We start from the raw sequence: 25,054 nt of genomic DNA, 5'->3' as shown, positions 1-25,054 counted from the left end.
TGATAAAATGCTATGCCCAAGATTACCATCCGAGTGCCGGCGGGGAAGTGGCTCATATAGCCTCGGCTATCACTTCCTTATGTCCGGTCGTGATGGTCAAGCGGATTAAGGCGTCCCTGTACATACCAGTTGTGGGAGTATGGGTTCGAGTCACTTCTGGGGTGTGAGTTTTCAGTTGTATATAGTCCTGGGGACCATTCAGGCTTGTTTGCATTTGTGTTCCTCACGTGTGCCCCAAAGAATGAGGTGATTTGATAAAATGCTATGCCCAAGATTACCATCCGAGTGCCGGCGGGGAAGTGGCTCATATAGCCTCGGCTATCACTTCCTTATGTCCGGTCGTGATGGTCAAGCGGATTAAGGCGTCCCTGTACATACCAGTTGTGGGAGTATGGGTTCGAGTCACTTCTGGGGTGTGAGTTTTCAGTTGTATATAGTCCTGGGGACCATTCAGGCTTGTTTGCATTTGTGTTCCTCACGTGTGCCCCAAAGAATGAGGTGATTTGATAAAATGCTATGCCCAAGATTACCATCCGAGTGCCGGCGGGGAAGTGGCTCATATAGCCTCGGCTATCACTTCCTTATGTCCGGTCGTGATGGTCAAGCGGATTAAGGCGTCCCTGTACATACCAGTTGTGGGAGTATGGGTTCGAGTCACTTCTGGGGTGTGAGTTTTCAGTTGTATATAGTCCTGGGGACCATTCAGGCTTGTTTGCATTTGTGTTCCTCACGTGTGCCCCAAAGAATGAGGTGATTTGATAAAATGCTATGCCCAAGATTACCATCCGAGTGCCGGCGGGGAAGTGGCTCATATAGCCTCGGCTATCACTTCCTTATGTCCGGTCGTGATGGTCAAGCGGATTAAGGCGTCCCTGTACATACCAGTTGTGGGAGTATGGGTTCGAGTCACTTCTGGGGTGTGAGTTTTCAGTTATATATATATATATATATATATATATATATATATATATATATATATATATAAATATATATGTCGTACTTAGTAGCCAGAACACACTTCTCAGCCTACTATGCAAGGCCCGATTTGCCTAATAAGCCAAGTTTTCATGAATTAATTGTTTTTCGAGTACCTAACCTAACTAACCTAACCTAACCTAACTTTTTCGGCTACCTAACCTAACCTAACCTATAAAGAGAGGTTAGGTTAAGTTAGGTAGGGTAGGTTAGGTTCGGTCATATATCTACGTTAATTTTAACTTCAATACAAAAAAATTGACCTCATACATAATGAAATGGGTAGCTTTATCATTTCATAAGAAAAAAAATTGAGAAAATATATTAATTCAGGAAAACTTGGCTTATTAGGCAAATCGGGCCTTGCATAGCAGGCAGAGTATGACGTTCTGGCTACTAGGTATATATATATATATATATATATATATATATATATATATATATATATATATATATATATATATATATATATATATATATATATATATATATATATATAAAACTTTTTAGACACTCAACCCACCAGGGGACTCGAACACTGGCAAACAAGGTGGCAGTTGCATGCTGTATCCACTACACCATACTTCAAAGCCATAAGAGAGGTAGGAATTCTGGGGTATTTAACCAACCAGAACTCCAATCCTCTCCCAGGCAATGAGATAGTGTGGGACCTCTGATGCTCTTTCATTGATTCCTGTTATATGGGAAAACTCAGTGCCAAATGCTTAATGCACAGACTAAACTATTCCAGTAGCTGAAGTTTATAACATTTTAGACACTCAACCCACCAGGGGACTCGAACACTGGCCAACAAGGTGGCAGTTGCATGCAGTATCCACTACACCATACTTCAAAGCCATAAGAGAGGTAGGAATTCTGGGGTATTTAACCAACCAGAACTCCAATCCTCTCCCAGGCAATGAGATAGTGTGGGACCTCTGATGCTCTTTCATCGATTCCTGTTATATGGAATATAACAGGAATATATATATATATTGTGACGATAATCTCCTTCAAGAGATTGAGCCTGCTCTTCCCTCCAAAAATACGTCGCTACAAATCTATAAAACTAGTATGGAAGAAATATCCAACAACGACAACAACATCTCCAAGGTTTGCCAGAGAGCAAAACGTATGCAGCCAGGAACACCTGCTCCACCTCGAACCACCAAACTACCTGTCTTGCCACCGGCTCCTCGCTGATTGGCTGCGGGTCCAGCTGCAACTGCACTCTACCCACCATACTACTTGATGTCTGGGGCCGCCACGACCTCAGTCTTCAGAATATCCCGTGCTTTCGACAAGTTAACACGTCTCGTTGGTAGACTAAGCCCCAGGCTTACGTGTACTAAGAGAGGTGATAGCTTGAAGCCAATATTCCGGCACCTATTTACTTTGTTTGCCATACACTGGTTATTTGTTCACTTATCTTAACGTAACTTTTCATTTTGCCATTTGATTATTCTTATTATTTTGATTGATTTTATTATACGAATTTGTATGTCCATTTTATTCATGTTTTGCTTTCTTTAACGTAATTAAAATTTCATTGTTAAAATTTACTTGTGTTTTGTGTGTCTTTTCCTTACCTTACCACAGACGAAGTTCCAGATTTTCTATTTTTTTTTCTATATGTGACGAGGCCATACCCCTAGCTTTTGAACAGCCGAACACCAACGCGTTACCGTCACATATTATATGGGGGCCTGTCCTAGGAGCTTCACTCAGGTACTGGTGCCAAGTGGTAATTAATGGTAAGCGTATTTAACTTTGTTAACGTAGCTTTTACTATTTTTCATATTCAATTTCATTTTTTATATGGTGCGGTGTATTGTGCATTACGAGAGTAGCATATGGTGAAGGTGAGACAACTTTGGATTACGTGGTGACTGTAGGCCTCAGTCATACTCTTAATTGGTCATCTCTCCCTCCGTGTTATTACTCGTGTTTACCATCTTTGTCCCTTGGATATTTCTCATTTTAGACAGATCATCATATTGGTACCCTGGTACTGTGGTCTGCCCCGGGTCAAGTGCACCCAATCTTCTGCAATCTGACTGTAGGAGGACAAAGAGGGCCATAGTTCCTCTAGCTCGAACTTTAGTTGCTGAATTGGGACCTCAGCAGCAGTTCTCGTCACCAGTTGACACCTCGCACCCGTACACGTCAGTCAGAGATGATGATACATACAACGGTAGGGAATTAGCTTATTTTTTCAGAGCACAAAAGTTCGCTAATTCTGTAAGTATCATATTAATTTCGGTAGGAAAAACTTGCTTTATGTCCTATAGAGACTCGGCAAGGTATGCCTACATCCTTGGACTACCAATTTTACTTTTGAGGCAATTAACTGTTTCATTTGTTTTCGAAACTCTGTTTCATTTGTTAGTAGGATTTTCTTGCCCTTATCCTCTTACATGAGTACCGGGTACAAGATTTCCTGCGCCTTTGAATTAAATTAATCATTTAACATCTTGTACTTAACTTTAATTGTTAAAGATCCCACAGGATAGGTACCAGTTGCCACGTTGTCCTGTTTCTGACATTCACTATAACGGTATATTCGTTGTACATTTATTTTGCTAACTTCACCATGTTTCGTCTCCAAGCTTTCCGTGCAGATCCAGCAGGTGAAATAGGGACTTTAAGTCGTGCCAAGAGAACTGAATTACAAACTCTTGCACATGAGTATCAACTAGAAGTTCCCTACCAAGCCAACAAAAATGACCTACACAACCTGTTGCTGGATCATTTCTAAGAGCAAGGTAAGATAGACTCTGAAACTCATGAAACTTACTATATTGCAGATAAAACTGACTTGGCAACGATGAAACTCAAACTAGAGCTGGCCAAGATTGAACGTGAGCAGCAAAAAGAAGCGGCTGCCATACAAAGGGAAGCCCTCGAACAACAAGAACAAGCAGCTGCCATACGAAGGGAAGAACACGAACGTGAGGCTGCTTTGAGGAGAGAAGAACAAGAACGCGAAGCTGCTTTGAGGAGAGAAGAACAAGAACGCGAAGCTGCCTTGAGGAGAGAAGAACACGAACGTGAAATCGCCCTCAAGGAACGTGAGTTTGCAATACTCCGTGAACGTGAACGAGTACAGCTTGAAACCAAACAACGCGAGTTGGAGATGCAACGCGAACATGACAAGCAACAAGCGACTCTGGCTCTAGAGTGTCGTCAACGCGAAATCGCCTTGGAAACTTCACACTTCACTCAACCCCAGCAAGCTACTGCCAATCTTCCCGTCAGTTTTAATATATCACATGCAAGTAAGTTAATGCCATCCTTTGTAGAAGCAGAAGTTGATGTGTTTTTCACCACCTTTGAAACCCTTGCTAATCAACTCAGTTGGCCTGTCGACCAATGGGCCACACTTCTCAGAGTCCATCTTACAGGTAGAGCTGCAGTCACACTCAGTACTCTGGCGTCTGAGAATGACTACCAGACTCTGAAACAAGCAGTGTTGGACGCCTACCTCCTCTCCACAGAAAGTTATAGAAGGAAATTCCGTGACCACCTGAAGGCAAGTACCACTACCTTCCTCGAGTTTGCTAACACAAAACGGAGGTATTTCATGAAATGGCTGGAAGCAGCACATGTCTCTACTTTTACAGAACTCGTCAACCTGATGCTAGTTGAAGAATTCTTGAGGCGTGTGCCGCCTCCTGTCCGTCTCTACTTAGCAGATAAAGAAGAAACCGACTACCTGAAGTGTGCTAAGTCGGCTGACACTTACAGCCTCATCCACCGGCTGACACCCGAACCATCCTCCAGTAAGAAGTCGTGGTACAGTTACGAGAAAGCGAGCACCGATCAAGCTGGCTCGCAATTGTACTGCAAGTATTGTAGACTCTATGGACATACCATAGACAAGTGTGGTAAGTCTCAATACAAGGGAACCACTGACCCACAGAAACCCAAACCAACTCCTAAGTCCGGTAAGCCTGTGATGAATGTTGGTGTTAATGTTAATGATCTTTCTCTTTTCAGTAACCACCTGTATACTGGAACTGTCTCTGCCAACGGTTCAAATCCGGAGGGACGTTTCAAATTGAAGATCTTGAGGGACACAGCGGCTCTTCAATCGATCATCTTGAAGTCGGCTGTGCCCAACATCGCCTACACCGGAGAAACTGTCTTCATCACTGACCTCACTGCTACCACTCCATACCCTCTTGCCAGAGTCCACCTGGATTGTCCCTACGTGAACGGAGAAGTCCAAGTCGCCGTCAGGGAAAAGCCTTTTCCCATGCCTGGAGTGCAACTTCTCCTAGGCAACGACTTGGCAGAAGACCTGCAACCGACCAACCTGATCGTCATGGACAAACCCCAGGTGTGTAACTCTGTGCCAATTAATCCTATTCTAGCGTATGTTCCAGCAGAGGTTCAAGAGAGTGATGAAGTTTCTCCTCCGGTTCTCGTGACCACCCGTGCACAAGCCGCACGTCCACAGCCAGCTAACTCTACTGCTACCGCTGTCCCTCAAGACCCTCAGAAACTACCCCCGAATCTGACCAAGTTGGAGTTCCGTAAGTTGCAGAGGGAAGATCTTACTTTAACACCATTGTTTTTCCAGGCTGAGACTCAACCCGACAGTATTCCTGGGTTCTTCCTAGAGAACGACTTGCTCTACCGCAGATATAGACCCAGTAAACTGAAGGAGGAGGACGATTGGGCCAACATCGAACAACTTGTGATTCCTACCAGCCTGCGGCCCACTATTCTACACCTGGCCCACGGAACACTCTCCCACTACGGCTTCAACAAGACTTACCATGGAATTCGTCAAGACTACTACTGGCCAGGTATGGTAAATAGCGTCAAACAGTACGTAAAACAGTGTCATACATGTCAGATGGCAGGCAAACCGAACATCTCCATTCCCAGAGCGCCACTGATTCCCATACAGGTGCCTGCGGAACCTTTCCACAGACTTATAATAGACTGTGTTGGTCCTTTACCTCGGACCAGTTCAGGTAACGCCTATATCTTAACCATCCTGTGTCCTACCACCAGATTTCCCATAGCAGTTCCAGTGAAGAACATCACGGCTGCTACGGTTGTAAAACATTTATTGAAGATCTTCACTCAATACGGATTTCCCAGGGAGATTCAGAGCGACTGTGGTACCAACTTCACCAGTGATCTCTTCAAAAGGACACTGGAGGAGTTCAACATCAAACAGGTATTGTCCAGCCCCTATCATCCTGCTTCACAGGGTTCTCTTGAACGTAGTCATCAGACTATCAAAGCACTCTTGAAAAAGTTTTGTAGTGAAACCTCTAAGGATTGGGATAAGCAAATCGACCTTATAATGTGTATTTACAGAAGTCTTCCCAATGAGTCCCTAGGAGTATCTCCTTATGAGATGCTCTACGGCCGTAAGTGCCGTACTCCCCTTAAGGCTTTCAAAGACTCTCTCAGAGATGCCACCTTCAGTGAGCATCAGAATTTGCCCCAGTTTCTTCAAAACCTTCAACACATTCTAGAGAGAGTCCACCGTTTTGCCCATGATAATCTATTGAAAGCCCAGGAGAGGATGAAGACTCATTACGACCAGACCAGCAAAGTAAGAAAATTTAAGCCGGGAGACTTCGTCCTAGCATACTTCCCTATCCCAGATTCACCTTTACAAAACAGGTTTTCAGGACCCTACCGCGTCAAAGAGTGCAGAAGCAACAACAACTACGTTATAGAGACTCCAGATAGGCGGCGGAAGACCCAGCTGTGCCACGTCAACCTCCTGAAGCAATATAATGGTACTCCTCCCACTGTCCTGATTAACTGTTCTACCTTCACAGAACCCTACATCCACAGTGAGACCTTCCCAGCTTCTCCTCCCGAAAGCACTGACAAGGAGTCGGCGCTTTCTAATTCCGAAATCCTTAATGATCTTCCCAAATACTTTCAGGATAATAATAGTGTTCCTTTGCCATATTCTAATTCCACTCTCACCTCGTCAGATAAGCCCTTCATCCTCCATGTCGACGCCAGTGGTACCGACGTTGGTGGTGTCGTGATGCAGCAACGAGGCGAGGAGAATACACCTGTCAGCGACTATTGCTACAAGGAACTACGGAACAATTGGCAAGGAGCTACTCTTCATCATCCTGAAGCTCCAGCACATCACTCCACACCTGAAAAGTGCTTGGTCTACCATCAACACGGACCACACCACCCTACACCTCCTGCAGCACGCCCACTTCTCATCTCAACGTCTTCTACTATGGGCTTGATAACTGCAGAAATTCAACCTGGAGACACGCTATACCAAGATTCCGACAACATCATAGCCGATGCCCTCTCCAGAGTTTATGAAGTAGAAGTGACTCCATCTATTACTCCACCACATACCAACGTATTTCTTCCAGAACCGCAGGCTTCTGGGGAGAGTTGTGACGATAATCTCCTTCAGTAGATTGAGCCTGCTCTTCCCTCCAAAAATACGTCGCTACAAATCTATAAAACTAGTATGGAAGAAATATCCAACAACGACAACAACATCTCCAAGGTTTGCCAGAGAGCAAAACGTATGCAGCCAGGAACACCTGCTCCACCTCGAACCACCAAACTATCTGTCTTGTCGCCGGCTCCTCGCTGATTGGCTGTGGGTCCAGCTGCAACTGCACTCTACCCACCATACTACTTGATGTCTGGGGCCGCCACGACCTCAGTCTTCAGAATATCCCGTGCTTTCGACAAGTTAACACGTCTCGTTGGTAGACTAAGCCCCAGGCTTACGTGTACTAAGAGAGGTGATAGCTTGAAGCCAATATTCCGGCACCTATTTACTTTGTTTGCCATACACTGGTTATTTGTTCACTTGTCTTAACGTAACTTTTCATTTTGCCATTTGATTATTCTTATTATTTTGATTGATTTTATTATACGAATTTGTATGTCCATTTTATTCATGTTTTGCTTTCTTTAACGTAATTAAAATTTCATTGTTAAAATTTACTTGTGTTTTGTGTGTCTTTTCCTTACCTTACCACAGACGAAGTTCCAGATTTTCTATTTTTTTTTCTATATGTGACGAGGCCATACCCCTAGCTTTTGAACAGCCGAACACCAACGCGTTACCGTCACAATATATATATATATATATATATATATATATATATATATATATATATATATATATATATATATATATATATATATATATATATATTGGTGTATACTGGCAGCAGGTTTTCTTTCAAACATGTTTCATTGAATATGACCGCATATTCTGTATTTATTATTTTCTGGTTTAGGGCTTCTATCCCTCTAACTATTTTCTTAGCATCAGGGCTTAATTGAAATAGGAGTTCTCCAAAACTCATTTTCGTACTTTTAAGGTGAAGAAAAGAAGTGATTTACTATAGAGTGTATTACACTTATTTGTATAATTTGCACGACGTTTCGAACCTCCATGGTTCATTCTCAAGTGAACAGATCTTACAATACTAGTTGATTTTATACCCGCATTAGGTCAGGTGATAATACAATGAAGGTGAAAACATGGGGGGATACATAAGGGATAAACATAGGGGCTGCAGAAGGCTTATTGGCCCATACGAGGCATCTCCTATCTAAACACAAAGATTAATCCAGTGTAATTGGCCTGTTATGTTGGACATTGTCTTCTGTGTTGGCATCGATATGTTCTTGTCTTGTCCTTACTCTCATGGTGGGTAGAGTAAATAGTTCCGTGATTTGGGTGTTCATGGTAGGTCGCTCTATTCTTATGTGAATTGCCTCAAGAATTTGTAATCTTCTTGAATCTTGGGTTTTGTCTATTATGCAAGTATTCTTGTTCAACATTTCTCTTGTTAGAGTAATGTCATGGGCTTGTCTCATGTGATTCCTAGGGGCACCAGATTGAAGATGGCATGTCAAACGCCTCGTCAGCTTGGTCGACGTCATACCTATGTACTTACATTGAAGGTTACATCCTTCGTGGGGGCAAGTGTACATGTATACAACGCTTGACTGCTGTAGAGGGTTCTCCGTCGGCTTCGGGCTGTTTTTGATAAGGAGTTCGGAAGTCTTCTTGGTTTTGTAGAATATTATCAGGTTTATGTTTTGGTTAGGAGTAGTGCTTTTTACTCCTTTACGGATTATTTCTTTCATTATTCTTTCCTCTTTTATATGTTCACTGTGCATGGTTGATTTGTAATATAATTTTATTGGGGGTGTTGTGGTTTCTGTTCTAGGTTCTGAATTATACCAACGGTCCAAGTGTCTTCTTATAGCAGCGTTTATTTCCGCGTTGCTATATCCGTTGTTCACCAATACCTGAGTTACTCTTTCAAACTCTCTACTCACGTTGCTCCATTCAGAGCAGTGGGTAAGCGCTCGACGAATATAAGCATTGAGAACACTGGCTTTGTATCTTTGGGGGCACTCACTTCTACCGTTCAGGCATAATCCTATGTTGGTGGGCTTGGTATATACGTTGGTGCTTAAAGAGGTTCCTGTTTTTGTTATTATTACATCCAAAAATGGCAGACTGTTATTTTCACTATTTTCATGTGTAAATCGGAGTACTGACTCTCTCTCTCTAGGTGTCTTTTTAGGTCAATTAGTTCATCTGAGTCTTTTACTATTACGAATATGTCATCTACATAACGGCAGTATACAGTTGGTTTTGGTCTGCTACTGAAGACCCTATCTTCGATGGTTCCCATATAAAAATTAGCAAATAAAACTCCTAAGGGGGAGCCCATTGCTACTCCGTCTATTTGTAAATACATGTCTCCTTGTGGACTGATGAAAGGGGCTTCCTTTGTACATGCTTCGAGAAGACTTTTCAAGTGTGGCTCAGGTATGTCTAATTTGGGGGTGCTCTCGTCTCTGTATACTCTGTCCAGTATCATTCCTATGGTTGTGTCGACTGGGACGTTGGTAAAAAGGGATTCAACGTCCAGGGAAGCGATGATTCCATCGGGCTGGGTAGATTTGATCAATTCTAGGAAATCTGCTGATGATTGTAGACTAAACTTACTTGGAGTGTATGGAATTAGGAGTTCATTGAGTTTCTTTGCCAGGTGATAAGTTGGGGTTGGTATTTGGCTGATTATAGGGCATAGTGGGTTACCTGGTTTATGCGTCTTTACATTGCCGTAGGCATATCCTAAGCCATAGTCGCCTTGAAGTTTATTGAAATGCACACTACCTTTCTTTGCGTTGATTGCTGTAATTGTTTTGTTTACTTTCCGCTTAAGGTCTTCTACGGGGTTCCTCGTGATTCGTTGAAATTTGGAGTCGTCACTTAGGATGTCGCTAATTTTGTTCATGTATTCATGGGTAGGAATCAATACATATGCTGCTGTTTTGTCGGCTTTTCTTATTGTTACGTCTTTCAGATTTTTTAGTTGTTTCGCTGCTTCTTTGAGTCGTGGGGTTAAGATTGTAGATGAATATGTTCCTCGTTTTTTCCCTGCTTCTGCAAGTAGTTCAGCTTGAAGTGTGTCAGTGGTGATGACTTTTTTGTTGTCTTCTAGCTTATGGATATCGTGCAGAAGCATTTCGATTTCCAGGCGTTTTTTATGCATCTTTGGTTTAGATAAGAATTGACAATTTAGACCAAGATTTAAGAGGTCTCGTTGGTCCTGGGTAAGATCATAAGAAGTCAGGTTAAAGTAGCCATCTTTAGGACGAGGGATTTTTAGCTGTCCACCGTTTAGGGATGTTAACTTACGGAGTGTCTTTGTTTCTACAAGAGTTTTATGTTGTTGTTTCAGGTTAAATAGTTCACTGTTGATGGTTTGCTTGAGTTGGATAGGGATGTCGTACTGGGTCCATTTGTTTAACAGATGCTCCGCCTGCTCTATAAAGGTTTGGAGGGCTTCCTTCTTCTTGTTTAGTTGATGCCGAATGAGCTCTTGCCTATACCTATAGGTAAACTCTGTATTGCGGACTGCTGGGTCATGTGGGTTTATATTGGTGTATACTGGCAGCAGTATCCCCCCTTATGTATCCCCCCATGTTTTCACCTTCATTGTATTATCACCTGACCTAATGCGGGTATAAAATCAACTAGTATTTTAAGATCTGTTCACTTGAGAATGAACCATGGAGGTTCGAAACGTCGTGCAAATTATACAAATAAGTGTAATACACTCTATAGTAAATCACTTCTTTTCTTCACCTTAAAAGTACGAAAATGAGTTTTGGAGAACTCCTATTTCAATTAAGCCCTGATGCTAAGAAAATAGTTAGAGGGATAGAAGCCCTAAACCAGAAAATAATAAATACAGAATATGCGGTCATATTCAATGAAACATGTTTGAAAGAAAACCTGCTGCCAGTATACACCAATATAAACCCACATGACCCAGCAGTCCGCAATACAGAGTTTACCTATAGGTATAGGCAAGAGCTCATTCGGCATCAACTAAACAAGAAGAAGGAAGCCCTCCAAACCTTTATAGAGCAGGCGGAGCATCTGTTAAACAAATGGACCCAGTACGACATCCCTATCCAACTCAAGCAAACCATCAACAGTGAACTATTTAACCTGAAACAACAACATAAAACTCTTGTAGAAACAAAGACACTCCGTAAGTTAACATCCCTAAACGGTGGACAGCTAAAAATCCCTCGTCCTAAAGATGGCTACTTTAACCTGACTTCTTATGATCTTACCCAGGACCAACGAGACCTCTTAAATCTTGGTCTAAATTGTCAATTCTTATCTAAACCAAAGATGCATCAAAAACGCCTGGAAATCGAAATGCTTCTGCACGATATCCATAAGCTAGAAGACAACAAAAAAGTCATCACCACTGACACACTTCAAGCTGAACTACTTGCAGAAGCAGGGAAAAAACGAGGAACATATTCATCTACAATCTTAACCCCACGACTCAAAGAAGCAGCGAAACAACTAAAAAATCTGAAAGACGTAACAATAAGAAAAGCCGACAAAACAGCAGCATATGTATTGATTCCTACCCATGAATACATGAACAAAATTAGCGACATCCTAAGTGACGACTCCAAATTTCAACGAATCACGAGGAACCCCGTAGAAGACCTTAAGCGGAAAGTAAACAAAACAATTACAGCAATCAACGCAAAGAAAGGTAGTGTGCATTTCAATAAACTTCAAGGCGACTATGGCTTAGGATATGCCTACGGCAATGTTAAGACGCATAAACCAGGTAACCCACTACGCCCTATAATCAGCCAAATACCAACCCCAACTTATCACCTGGCAAAGAAACTCAATGAACTCCTAACTCCATACACTCCAAGTAAGTTTAGTCTACAATCATCAGCAGATTTCCTAGAATTGATCAAATCTACCCAGCCCGATGGAATCATCGCTTCCCTGGACGTTGAATCCCTTTTTACCAACGTCCCAGTCGACACAACCATAGGAATGATACTGGACAGAGTATACAGAGACGAGAGCACCCCCAAATTAGACATACCTGAGCCACACTTGAAAAGTCTTCTCGAAGCATGTACAAAGGAAGCCCCTTTCATCAGTCCACAAGGAGACATGTATTTACAAATAGACGGAGTAGCAATGGGCTCCCCCTTAGGAGTTTTATTTGCTAATTTTTATATGGGAACCATCGAAGATAGGGTCTTCAGTAGCAGACCAAAACCAACTGTATACTGCCGTTATGTAGATGACATATTCGTAATAGTAAAAGACTCAGATGAACTAATTGACCTAAAAAGACACCTAGAGAGAGAGTCAGTACTCCGATTTACACATGAAAATAGTGAAAATAACAGTCTGCCATTTTTGGATGTACTAATAACAAAAACAGGAACCTCTTTAAGCACCAACGTATATACCAAGCCCACCAACATAGGATTATGCCTGAACGGTAGAAGTGAGTGCCCCCAAAGATACAAAGCCAGTGTTCTCAATGCTTATATTCGTCGAGCGCTTACCCACTGCTCTGAATGGAGCAACGTGAGTAGAGAGTTTGAAAGAGTAACTCAGGTATTGGTGAACAACGGATATAGCAACGCGGAAATAAACGCTGCTATAAGAAGACACTTGGACCGTTGGTATAATTCAGAACCTAGAACAGAAACCACAACACCCCCAATAAAATTATATTACAAATCAACCATGCACAGTGAACATATAAAAGAGGAAAGAATAATGAAAGAAATAATCCGTAAAGGAGTAAAAAGCACTACTCCTAACCAAAACATAAACCTGATAATATTCTACAAAACCAAGAAGACTTCCGAACTCCTTATCAAAAACAGCCCGAAGCCGACGGAGAACCCTCTACAGCAGTCAAGCGTTGTATACATGTACACTTGCCCCCACGAAGGATGTAACCTTCAATGTAAGTACATAGGTATGACGTCGACCAAGCTGACGAGGCGTTTGACATGCCATCTTCAATCTGGTGCCCCTAGGAATCACATGAGACAAGCCCATGACATTACTCTAACAAGAGAAATGTTGAACAAGAATACTTGCATAATAGACAAAACCCAAGATTCAAGAAGATTACAAATTCTTGAGGCAATTCACATAAGAATAGAGCGACCTACCATGAACACCCAAATCACGGAACTATTTACTCTACCCACCATGAGAGTAAGGACAAGACAAGAACATATCGATGCCAACACAGAAGACAATGTCCAACATAACAGGCCAATTACACTGGATTAATCTTTGTGTTTAGATAGGAGATGCCTCGTATGGGCCAATAAGCCTTCTGCAGCCCCTATGTTTATCCCTTATGTATCCCCCCATGTTTTCACCTTCATTGTATTATCACCTGACCTAATGCGGGTATAAAATCAACTAGTATTGTAAGATCTGTTCACTTGAGAATGAACCATGGAGGTTCGAAACGTCGTGCAAATTATACAAATAAGTGTAATACACTCTATAGTAAATCACTTCTTTTCTTCACCTTAAAAGTACGAAAATGAGTTTTGGAGAACTCCTATTTCAATTAAGCCCTGATGCTAAGAAAATAGTTAGAGGGATAGAAGCCCTAAACCAGAAAATAATAAATACAGAATATGCGGTCATATTCAATGAAATATATATATATATATATATATATATATATATATATATATATATATATATATATATATATATATATATATATATATATATATATATATATATATATATATATATATATATATATATATATAGATATATATATATATATATATATATATATATATATATATATATATATATATATATATATATATATATATATATATATATATATATATATATAGATATATATATATATATATATATATATATATATATATATATATATCGATATGTATATATATATTGATATGTACATATCGTTCCAAGGGGTTGTCAAAGCCACGGGGTGGTAATGGGGGACGAGCTCCCATGACCTATAAAATGCTCCTATACGGCATGCGTCTCCAATAGGCTCTGACAACCAAGTACAACTCCTGGCCTGCACGGGTGGCTTAGTGTTTATGTCCGGCGGAACTGCTTTTACCGATAGGAGAAGGGGCGAGGGCGTGACTCTGGCGCCTTAAAACCAGCTGCACCGGGTAGATGGGACTCGATAGCCTGGGAAGGCAGCCCATCTAGCGGAAGGAAAACCCTGATTTTAAACCTCCACTGCCTTGCGGCCATACCCCTTTTTTGGGAAAGGCTTCAGGAGTCAACCTCGAGGAAAAATCCGGAGTTGGAGCCCCTGAGGCAGTTCGTTGTTGATGTCGACCTCATTCTGGCAGCTCCTGCAACGTTGCTGGAACCATGTGTATTGGCATTTGCCTTTCTATTGGATAATTTCAGCAACGTGGAGAGGGGAGACCTGTGCATGGTTAACAGATTCTCCTCCATATCTCCAACTCCACGGTCTTAGACTGATGGATGCCTACTATGTACATATATATATATATATATATATATATATATATATATACACGTGAAAGCGGTGGTGCTGCTTCTTTCAGGGAATCGCAGAAAATTATTAAATACAGAGGTCTAGCACACTGCTACAGCTTTGTTCCGATCGGCTCGGAGACCCTCGGTTCGTGGGGAAAATGTGCATTGAAGTTCCTGAAGGAATTGGGGGACAAATTGATCAGCGCTACAAAAGACCAGAGAGCAAAAAGTTTCTTGTTCCAGCGCCTCAGTGTTGCGATTCAGAGGGGAAATGCCTGTTGCGTCTTGGGCACTAGTCCAACTTCAGAGGAATTCGAAGAAGTGTTTGACTTGCAACAATGATCGAACCCGTCTGTGACATTCATCAATGTTTCCCATTGTTGTGTTCTTCAAGAGATCCATAACCTTTAAGCACCTTTTTGCATTATTATTTTTGTATCAACCCATGTATATCTTGTAACCATCAAATGTATATATGTGTATATATATATATATATATATATATATATATATATATATATATATATATATATATATATATATATATATATGTATATATATATATATATATATATATATATATATATATATATATATATATATATATATATATATATATATATTAAAGTCCATTAACAATACTCATAATACATTGTAATTTTTATAAGAGCAGTTTCAGTAATATTTGTATTCAAAACGCTTTCAAAATTTGTGATCGAATAAGATCTCTACCAATCAATTTGTGAGAATTTTTAGACTAATTTTATATAGCATTAGACATTTGACCACCTCTAACAATATTTATTGTGATAAATTCATAATTTAATTTTTGATAGTGTCCAGTATATAATATGTATAAAACATTTTACTTCGTATTATATATTTGTTAAATTTAGTATAACAATGAAAGGACCTTTTTTTAATATTATTTTTTCGAGTAGTGTTCTTATTATTTAAAGTAATATTTAAATCAAATAATTTACCGATTTTAACAATGCCTTAAATACCTTATTTTAGGGTGAACGGTCTCAATATTAATAAAGTTTATATATATATATATATATATATATATATATATATATATATATATTATTAAATATGACCGAAAAAGTAAGATTAATAATTCTAACACGAATTTTCTCAATCTTTCGTACATTACGCTTCACTGTTGGAGGTAAATCAAAAATTAATTCTCCAAAATTCATTTTTATTTCTAGTCTGACGCGACACGGGCGCGTTTCGTAAAACTTATTACATTTTCAAAGACTTTAGTTCACAAATACACAACTGAATAGAACTTACGTATCTCCGATTTTATATCTACATTTGAGTGAGGTGGGAGGGGTGATGTGGCATTAACACAAGACAGAACAAGAGTTGATATTAATAGGGTATTAAAAGTATCAACACAAGACAGAACACAAACAATGGGTATTTAATAGAAGTGTTTGTAGAAAGCCTATTGGTCCATATTTCTTGATGATTCTATATTGGAGCGGAGTCTTGAGGTGGGTAGAATATAGTTGTGCAATAATTGGCTGTTGATTGCTGGTGTTGACTTCTTGATGTGTAGTGCCTCGCAAACGTCAAGCCGCCTGCTATCGCTGTATCTATCGATGATTTCTGTGTTGTTTACTAGGATTTCTCTGGCGATGGTTTGGTTGTGGGAAGAGATTATATGTTCCTTAATGGAGCCCTGTTGCTTATGCATCGTTAAACGCCTAGAAAGAGATGTTGTTGTCTTGCCTATATACTGGGTTTTTTGGAGCTTACAGTCCCCAAGTGGGCATTTGAAGGCATAGACGACGTTAGTCTCTTTTAAAGCGTTCTGTTTTGTGTCTGGAGAGTTTCTCATGAGTAGGCTGGCCGTTTTTCTGGTTTTATAGTAAATCGTCAGTTGTATCCTCTGATTTTTGTCTGTAGGGATAACGTTTCTATTAACAATATCTTTCAGGACCCTTTCCTCCGTTTTATGAGCTGTGGAAAAGAAGTTCCTGTAAAATAGTCTAATAGGGGGTATAGGTGTTGTGTTAGTTGTCTCTTCAGAGGTTGCATGGCTTTTCACTTTCCTTCTTATGATGTCTTCGACGAAACCATTGGAGAAGCCGTTATTGACTAGGACCTGCCTTACCCTACAGAGTTCTTCGTCGACTTGCTTCCATTCTGAGCTGTGGCTGAGAGCACGGTCGACATATGCGTTAACAACACTCCTCTTGTACCTGTCAGGGCAGTCGCTGTTGGCATTTAGGCACATTCCTATGTTTGTTTCCTTAGTGTAGACTGCAGTGTGGAAACCTCCGCCCTTTTCCATGACTGTTACATCTAGAAAGGGCAGCTTCTCATCCTTTTCCATCTCGTAAGTGAAACGCAGCACGGAACTCTGCTCAAATGCCTCCTTCAGCTCTGTTGGACGACATATTCGACCTCGAGACACAAAAGAAGGTCACTACCAAAGATGCCTTACAAGCAGAACTTATTGCAGAAGGAGGAAAGAATCGAGGCAACTACAGAAGCACCATACTGTCCCCCGAGCTTAAAGCGGCAGCTAAAAGCCTTCGTGAGAACAAGGAGATAGTTGTCAGGAGAGGTGACAAGTCGCCAATATATGTCATTCTTAAAAAAAACGAATATCTGGCGAAAATGAACATCATACTCTCTGACCAAACTAAGTTCCAAAGGGTAACGAAGGACACTACAGCCGAATTAAAAGCAAAGGTCAACAAACTGATCGAAACTGTGAACGCCAAGAAATCCGGACTCCACCTGCCAAAGATCATTGGGGAATATAAACCTGGATATGCGTATGGAAATGTCAAGACGCACAAGCCTGGAAACCCACTTCGGCCAATCATTAGCCAGATACCCACACCCACGTACAGACTGGCGAAGCGACTCAACGGCCTGCTGACTCCTTATGTTCCTTGCGCCTTCAGCCTGAAGTCTCCAAAGGAATTTGTTGACTTACTGCGGGGCACACGGGCCACAGGGATAAGAGCCTCGTTGGACGTAGAATCGCTATTTACCAACGTACCTGTGGACGAGACAATCGGAATGATAGCCGACAGAGTGTATCGTGATCCAGCCTGTACTCCTCTTGACATACCAGAAAATATTCTGAGGAAACTACTCCAAGCTTGTACTAAAGAGGCACCCTTCTTGAGCCCGGATGGGCACATGTATAAGCAAGTAGATGGGGTCGCCATGGGTTCTCCCCTAGGTGTCCTGTTTGCAAACTTCTACATGGGTACCATCGAGCAAAAAGTCTTAGTCGACATGAACTTGAAACCGGCCATATACTGCAGGTATGTTGACGACATTTTTACACAGGTACCTGATGACAGACATCTGCAGGAGCTGAAGGAGGCATTTGAGCAGAGTTCCGTGCTGCGTTTTACTTACGAGATGGAAAAGGATGGGAAGCTGCCCTTTCTAGATGTAACAGTCATGGAAAAGAGCGGAGGTTTCCACACTGCAGTCTACACTAAGGAAACAAACATAGGAATGTGCCTAAATGCCAACAGCGACTGCCCTGACAGGTACAAGAGGAGTGTTGTTAACGCATATGTCGACCGTGCTCTCAGCCACAGCTCAGAATGGAAGCAAGTCGACGAAGAACTCTGTAGGGTAAGGCAGGTCCTAGTCAATAACGGCTTCTCCAATGGTTTCGTCGAAGACATCATAAGAAGGAAAGTGAAAAGCCATGCAACCTCTGAAGAGACAACTAACACAACACCTATACCCCCTATTAGACTATTTTACAGGAACTTCTTTTCCACAGCTCATAAAACGGAGGAAAGGGTCCTGAAAGATATTGTTAATAGAAACGTTATCCCTACAGACAAAAATCAGAGGATACAACTGACGATTTACTATAAAACCAGAAAAACGGCCAGCCTACTCATGAGAAACTCTCCAGACACAAAACAGAACGCTTTAAAAGAGACTAACGTCGTCTATGCCTTCAAATGCCCACTTGGGGACTGTAAGCTCCAAAAAACCCAGTATATAGGCAAGACAACAACATCTCTTTCTAGGCGTTTAACGATGCATAAGCAACAGGGCTCCATTAAGGAACATATAATCTCTTCCCACAACCAAACCATCGCCAGAGAAATCCTAGTAAACAACACAGAAATCATCGATAGATACAGCGATAGCGGGCAGCTTGACGTTTGCGAGGCACTACACATCAAGAAGTCAACACCAGCAATCAACAGCCAATTATTGCACAACTATATTCTACCCACCTCAAGACTCCGCTCCAATATAGAAGCATCAAGAAATATGGACCAATAGGCTTTCTACAAACACTTCTATTCAATACCCATTGTTTCGTGGTTCTGTCTTGTGTTGATGAAATTAATACCCTATTAATGCCACCTCTTGTTCTGTCTTGTGTTGATGAAATTAATACCCTATTAATGCCACCTCACCCCATCCACCTCTCTCAAATGCAGATATAAACAAAGTCGGAGATGCGTAAGTTCTATTCAGTTGTGTATTTGTAAACTAAATTCTTTGAAAATGTAATAAGTTTTACGAAACGTGCTCGTGTCGCGTCAGACTAGAAATAAAAATGAATTTTGGAGAATTGATTTTTTATTTACCTCCAACAGTGAAAAGAAATGTACGAAAGATTGAGAAAATTTGTGTTAGAATTATTAATCTTACTTTTTCCGTCATATTTAATAATATATATATATATATATATATATATATATATATATATATATATATATATATATATATATATATATATATATATATATATATATATATATATATATATATATATATATATATATATGTCGTACCTAGTAGCCAGAACGCACTTTTCAGTCTACTATGCACGGCCCGATTTGCCTAATAAGCTAAGTTTTCATGAAATAATTGTTTTTCGACTACCTAACCTACCTAACCTAACCTAACGTAACTTTTTCGGCTACCCAACCTAACCTAACCTATAAAGATTGCTTAGGTTAGGTTAGGTAGGGTTGGTTAGGTTCGGTCATATATCTACGTTAATTTTAAGTTCAATAACAAAAAGTTGACCACATACATAATGAAATGGGTAGGTTTATCATTTCATAAGAAAAAAATAGAGAAAATATATTAATTCATGAAAACTTGGCTTATTAAGCAAATCGGGCCTTGCATAGTAGGCCGAGAAGTGCGTTCTGGCTACTAGGTACGACATATATATATATATATATATATATATATATATATATATATATATATATATATATATATATATATATATATATATATATATATATATATGAATAATGAAAACTCACACCCCAGAAATGACTCGAACCCATACTCCCAGAAGCAACGCAACTCTAAACTACATGGCGCCTTAATCCACTTGACCATCACGGCCGTCAAAAGGAAGTGATAGCCGAGGCTATTTGAGCCACTTCCCCGACGGCAACTCGGATGGTAATCTTGGGCATAGCATTTCACCAAATCACCTCATTCTTTGGGGCACACGTGAGGAACACAAATGCGAACAAGCCTGAATGGTCCCCAGGACTATATGCAAATGAAAACTCACACCCCAGAAGTGACTCGAACCCATACTCCCAGAAGCAACGCAACTGGTAACTACAGGGCGCCTTAATCCACTTGACCATCACGGCCGTCAAAAGGAAGTGATAGCCGAGGCTATTTGAGCCACTTCCCCGACGGCAACTCGGATGGTAATCTTGGGCATAGCATTTCACCAAATCACCTCATTCTTTGGGGCACACGTGAGGAATACAAATGCGAACAAGCCTGAATGGTCCCCAGGACTATATGCGAATGAAAACTCACACCCCAGAAGTGACTCGAACCCATACTCCCAGAAGCAACGCAACTGGTAACTACAGGGCGCCTTAATCCACTTGACCATCACGGCCGTCAAAAGGAAGTGATAGCCGAGGCTATTTGAGCCACTTCCCCGACGGCAACTTGGATGGTAATCTTGGGCATAGCATTTCACCAAATCACCTCATTCTTTGGGGCACACGTGAGGAACACAAATGCGAACATTATATATATATATATATATATACATATATATATATATATATATATATATATATATATATATATATATATATATATATATATATATATATAATATATATATATATATATATGTGTGTTCCTCACGTGTTGCCCCAAAGAATGAGGTGATTTGATAAAATGCTATGCCCAAGATCACTATCCGAGTGCCGGCGGGGAAGTGGTTCAAATAGCTTAGGCTATCACTTCCTTTTGTCCGGTCGTGATGGTCAAGCGGATTAAGGCCTCCCTGTACATACCAGTTGCGTTGCTCCTGGCAGTATGGGTTCGAGTCACTTCTGGGGTTGTGAGTTTTCAGTTGTATATAGTCCTGGGGACCATTCAGGCTTGTTTGCATATATATATATATATATATATATATATATATATATATATATATATATATATATATATATATATATATATATATATATATATATATTGGATATAAATAGTGGATATAAATAGGAGCCGCCTCATATGGGCCAATAGGCCTTTTGCAGTTATCTTCATTCATATATTCTTTTTAGTCCTAGCTTTTCTCAAGTGAATGATCAGCCATCAGTAAAACCATGTTGTGAATGCTTTATTAATTTATGTTTTTCAAGATTAGGACGAATGGTATTTACAATTATCGATTCAAGTAATTTTCCCACAATAGACGTTAGGCTAACTGGCCGATAATTTGATGAAAGTGGTCTATCTCCTTGCTTGAAAATTGGAACCACATTAGGGAACTTCCAAGACTCTGGCACTCTGCCTGACTCTGATGATTTACTAAATATGGAAAAGCTCGCAAAGCTCCTCTTTGCATTCCTTAATTCAATTCAATTCAATTCAATTATTTATTCAGGTAAAAGTACATACATAGAAAATGAGCTGCAAACATAATGTTGGATTTATAGATAGAGCTAATAAATACAATACCTAAAGCCACTAATTCGCACAGCGTTTCGGGCAAAAATGCCCTGGCAAACACTTCGTCTGGCCCAGGGGATTTGTTTGGCTTGAGTGTCAATATTTGTTTAATATCATCCTCCCTGGTAACTGCTAAATTAGTCAACCTGTCTTCTTCCCCACCCACATAGACTTGTTCGGCTGAAGGGATAATGTTAAGTTCCTCTTTAGTAAATACAGAGATAAAATATTTATTAAAAATACTACTCATATCTGCGTCATTATCAGTTATCTGACCCTTCTCGGGTTTTAATAGACCTATCCTTTCTGTAATATTTGTTTGAAATAACTAAAATTTTTTTTTAGGATTTGTGTTTGCTTAACCCTGCTATGTGAACATCATAGTTTTTTGCCCTCCTTATCTCTTTCTTAATATTTCTAACCAGTTGTACGAATTGCTGATCTAAACTGACTTCCCTATTCATAAAACTTTTGTACCATGCTATCTTTCCACCTATAAGGTTCTTTAGATACTTTGTTATTCATTTCGGGTCATTATTATTCGATCTAATCAATTTGTATGGTATACTAAGTTTCTGTGCTTTGCTTAGAATATTTTATAATAAGTTATATTTTGAATCCACAACAAAACTCCTTTTTACATCACCCATTCCTAGGTACACGTTTCACTCCAAGACCGGCCCACCCCCAATGCCCAGGACGTTCCAAATCTATTTCACCCAAAAAATTTCTTAGACCATTAAAATCAGCTTTTCGAAAATCTGGCACCTATAACAAAATTTTCCCCTACAAATCTATTCCATTTTATACTAAATTTGATTTCTTTGTGATCGCTGTTCAAAGAAACACAGCCTACACACTACACACACTGTAGTCGTCGACACTGTGGACGACTACAAAGTCGTCCACAGCCTACCTCCTCCTCGGCAGCCTCCTAGGCCTACCTTACTCTCCTGGGCCTGCATGCCTTCCTGGACCTTCCTGCCTGCCTGCTCCTCCCCACTCCTCCCTATTTCGATATCATTAATTTGTGTTTCCCTGTTAGTTAACACTAAGTCTAAAATATTATTTCCCATGTTGGTTCCTTAATGTGTTGCTTATGAAAGCAATCGTCAATTAATTCTAGAAAATCTTCTGCTTCATTATTCCCTGTTCTGTTAATCCAGTTTATTCCACTAAAATTAAAGTCACCCATGGCACGTGTATTGTTTGACATAGTTGCTCTAGATATTTCATGCCATAGTTGCTTTGCTTCCATTCTGTCTAAGTTTGGTGGCCTGTATTTAAATCCTATCATAAGATTTTTATCTTTTTCCTTTAATTCTAGGCAGATAGTTTCTGTGTGTGACTCAGTTTTGATTCCTTCTTTGGGTCTACATTTCAATTTTTCCCTAACATATATGGCTAATCTCCCTCCTCGTCTAATATATCTATCTGTGTGAAAACGTTTAAATCCGTTTATTTGTTATTTAGCTAATAGATCTCTATTTTCTACATTCATCCATGTTTCTATAAGTGCAATAATATCTATTTTTTCTGTGCAGACAAGAGCATTTAAATTGTTTATTTTGTTTCTCAGACTCCTACTGTTCGTGTAATATACCCTGAGTGTATCGTTATTTTGAGGCCCTTCTTTTTCAGTGATCGTTTTGCCAATTTGTTCCCCCCCCCAAACACATACTTTCATTACCTCATTTCTCCATGTAAATTCCCATACCAATATCTACTAACAGTTTAAACCCAGACAAACCCCTCCAACCACAGGTTCCAACGAGTTCGCAACAGTAACAACCCCAGCCTTTGATTGATGAACCATTAGTCAGAGAATGAGTTTACACCAGCTAAACCTCCTACTAGTGTGTGGGCACGTGAAGCTCGCTGTGCACAGGGCACGTGAATAGCCGTGCACTCGGACAGGATTTGGTAACCCTTACTCGAAACATCCCGTGATTAGGCTCGTTGGAGAGCATAGGTCATATACATTCCAAATATGTTACAATGGCCGTTATAGCACATTCGTGGAAGTAGTTAGAGCGAGTAGTAGCCGTTTAACTGTAAAGATTGAGGGAGGCAACGCAGAGTAGCAGAGAGCATTGATTGATTTCTCTGTGATCACTCAGTATGTTCAAATTAGTTAATTTATGTAGCACAACACGATTGCAGGAAGGAACCTGTAGTCATACTCGTGGCTGGTGTCTAGCTTTCGTAAAGGTGTCACAGGAAGGCTTTTAACTAACATCATTGATATTCTTCATTGTTGTAGTAGTTAGTTTTGTTGAATAAACGGTGTTGTTATGTTGAACACTGTCTTTTCGTTACACTCCACACATTTTACTGATTTACATTATGTTCTGCTATGTTGCCTGAGATAATTATTGCTATTCATTTGAGACTGCTTCATGAGATTTGGGCTGAATTCATAGCACCACACAACAAATAATACATTGTGAGAACCAGTGACCTACGTGTTAGATTCGCTCCGGCGATTTTCGAAGGTCGACGGCCAAAGTGAGGGAAATTCCATACTTGGAATTTCCCAAGTATGGAAATTTTGAGGTCTCGGCGTTTGCTTGCGCCTAGTCAATTGTTCTATGGTCTCTAACGTAGGGAATTAACTGCTTAATACACTTAGCATGTTAGCTAAGCAAGTCCTTCCTCAGGAGATCCATCAAGACTCAGTTTAAAGTTGACGATTATAGAACAAGAATATCACGATACAAGAAAAAAAAAACTTCCGCACCCCATCCTGAGCATACATGTCATTTCTTCCCTAGAAGTGTTCCCAGTTATCTATGAAAGATAATGCATTTGATTTGCAATATTTGTCTAGTCGGCAATTGACACCAAGTGCCCTCGACAACCATTCATATGTTCTTATGCAGAACATATTGCACTCTGGATGGTAATGGTTGCCGGATACAGAACATATTGCACTCTGAATGGTAATGGTTGCCGGATACAGAACATATTGCACTGTGGATGGTAATGGTTGCCGGATACAGAACATATTGCACTGTGGATGGTAATGGTTGCCGGATACAGAACATATTGCACTCTGGATGGTAATGGTTGCCGGATACAGAACATATTGCACTCTGGATGGTAATGCTTGCCGGATACAGAACATATTGCACTCTGGATGGTAATGGTTGCCGGATACAGAACGTATTGCACTCTGGATGGTAATGGTTGCCGGACACAGAACATATTACACTCTACACG

General features: G+C 40.3%; 1 protein-coding gene across 1 annotated transcript in view; it reads right to left on the bottom strand.

Moving 5' to 3' along the window:
• Positions 1–25,054, bottom strand: part of LOC138351747 (angiopoietin-4-like) — a 283,693-nt gene that overhangs the window by 124,437 nt on the left and 134,202 nt on the right. The gene's annotated exons all lie outside the window — the stretch shown is intronic.

The sequence above is a fragment of the Procambarus clarkii genome, chromosome 50 (assembly GCF_040958095.1).
Source record: "Procambarus clarkii isolate CNS0578487 chromosome 50, FALCON_Pclarkii_2.0, whole genome shotgun sequence".
NCBI classification, from domain to species: Eukaryota; Metazoa; Arthropoda; class Malacostraca; order Decapoda; family Cambaridae; genus Procambarus; species Procambarus clarkii.
This window is presented reverse-complemented; position numbering and strand designations above follow the sequence as displayed.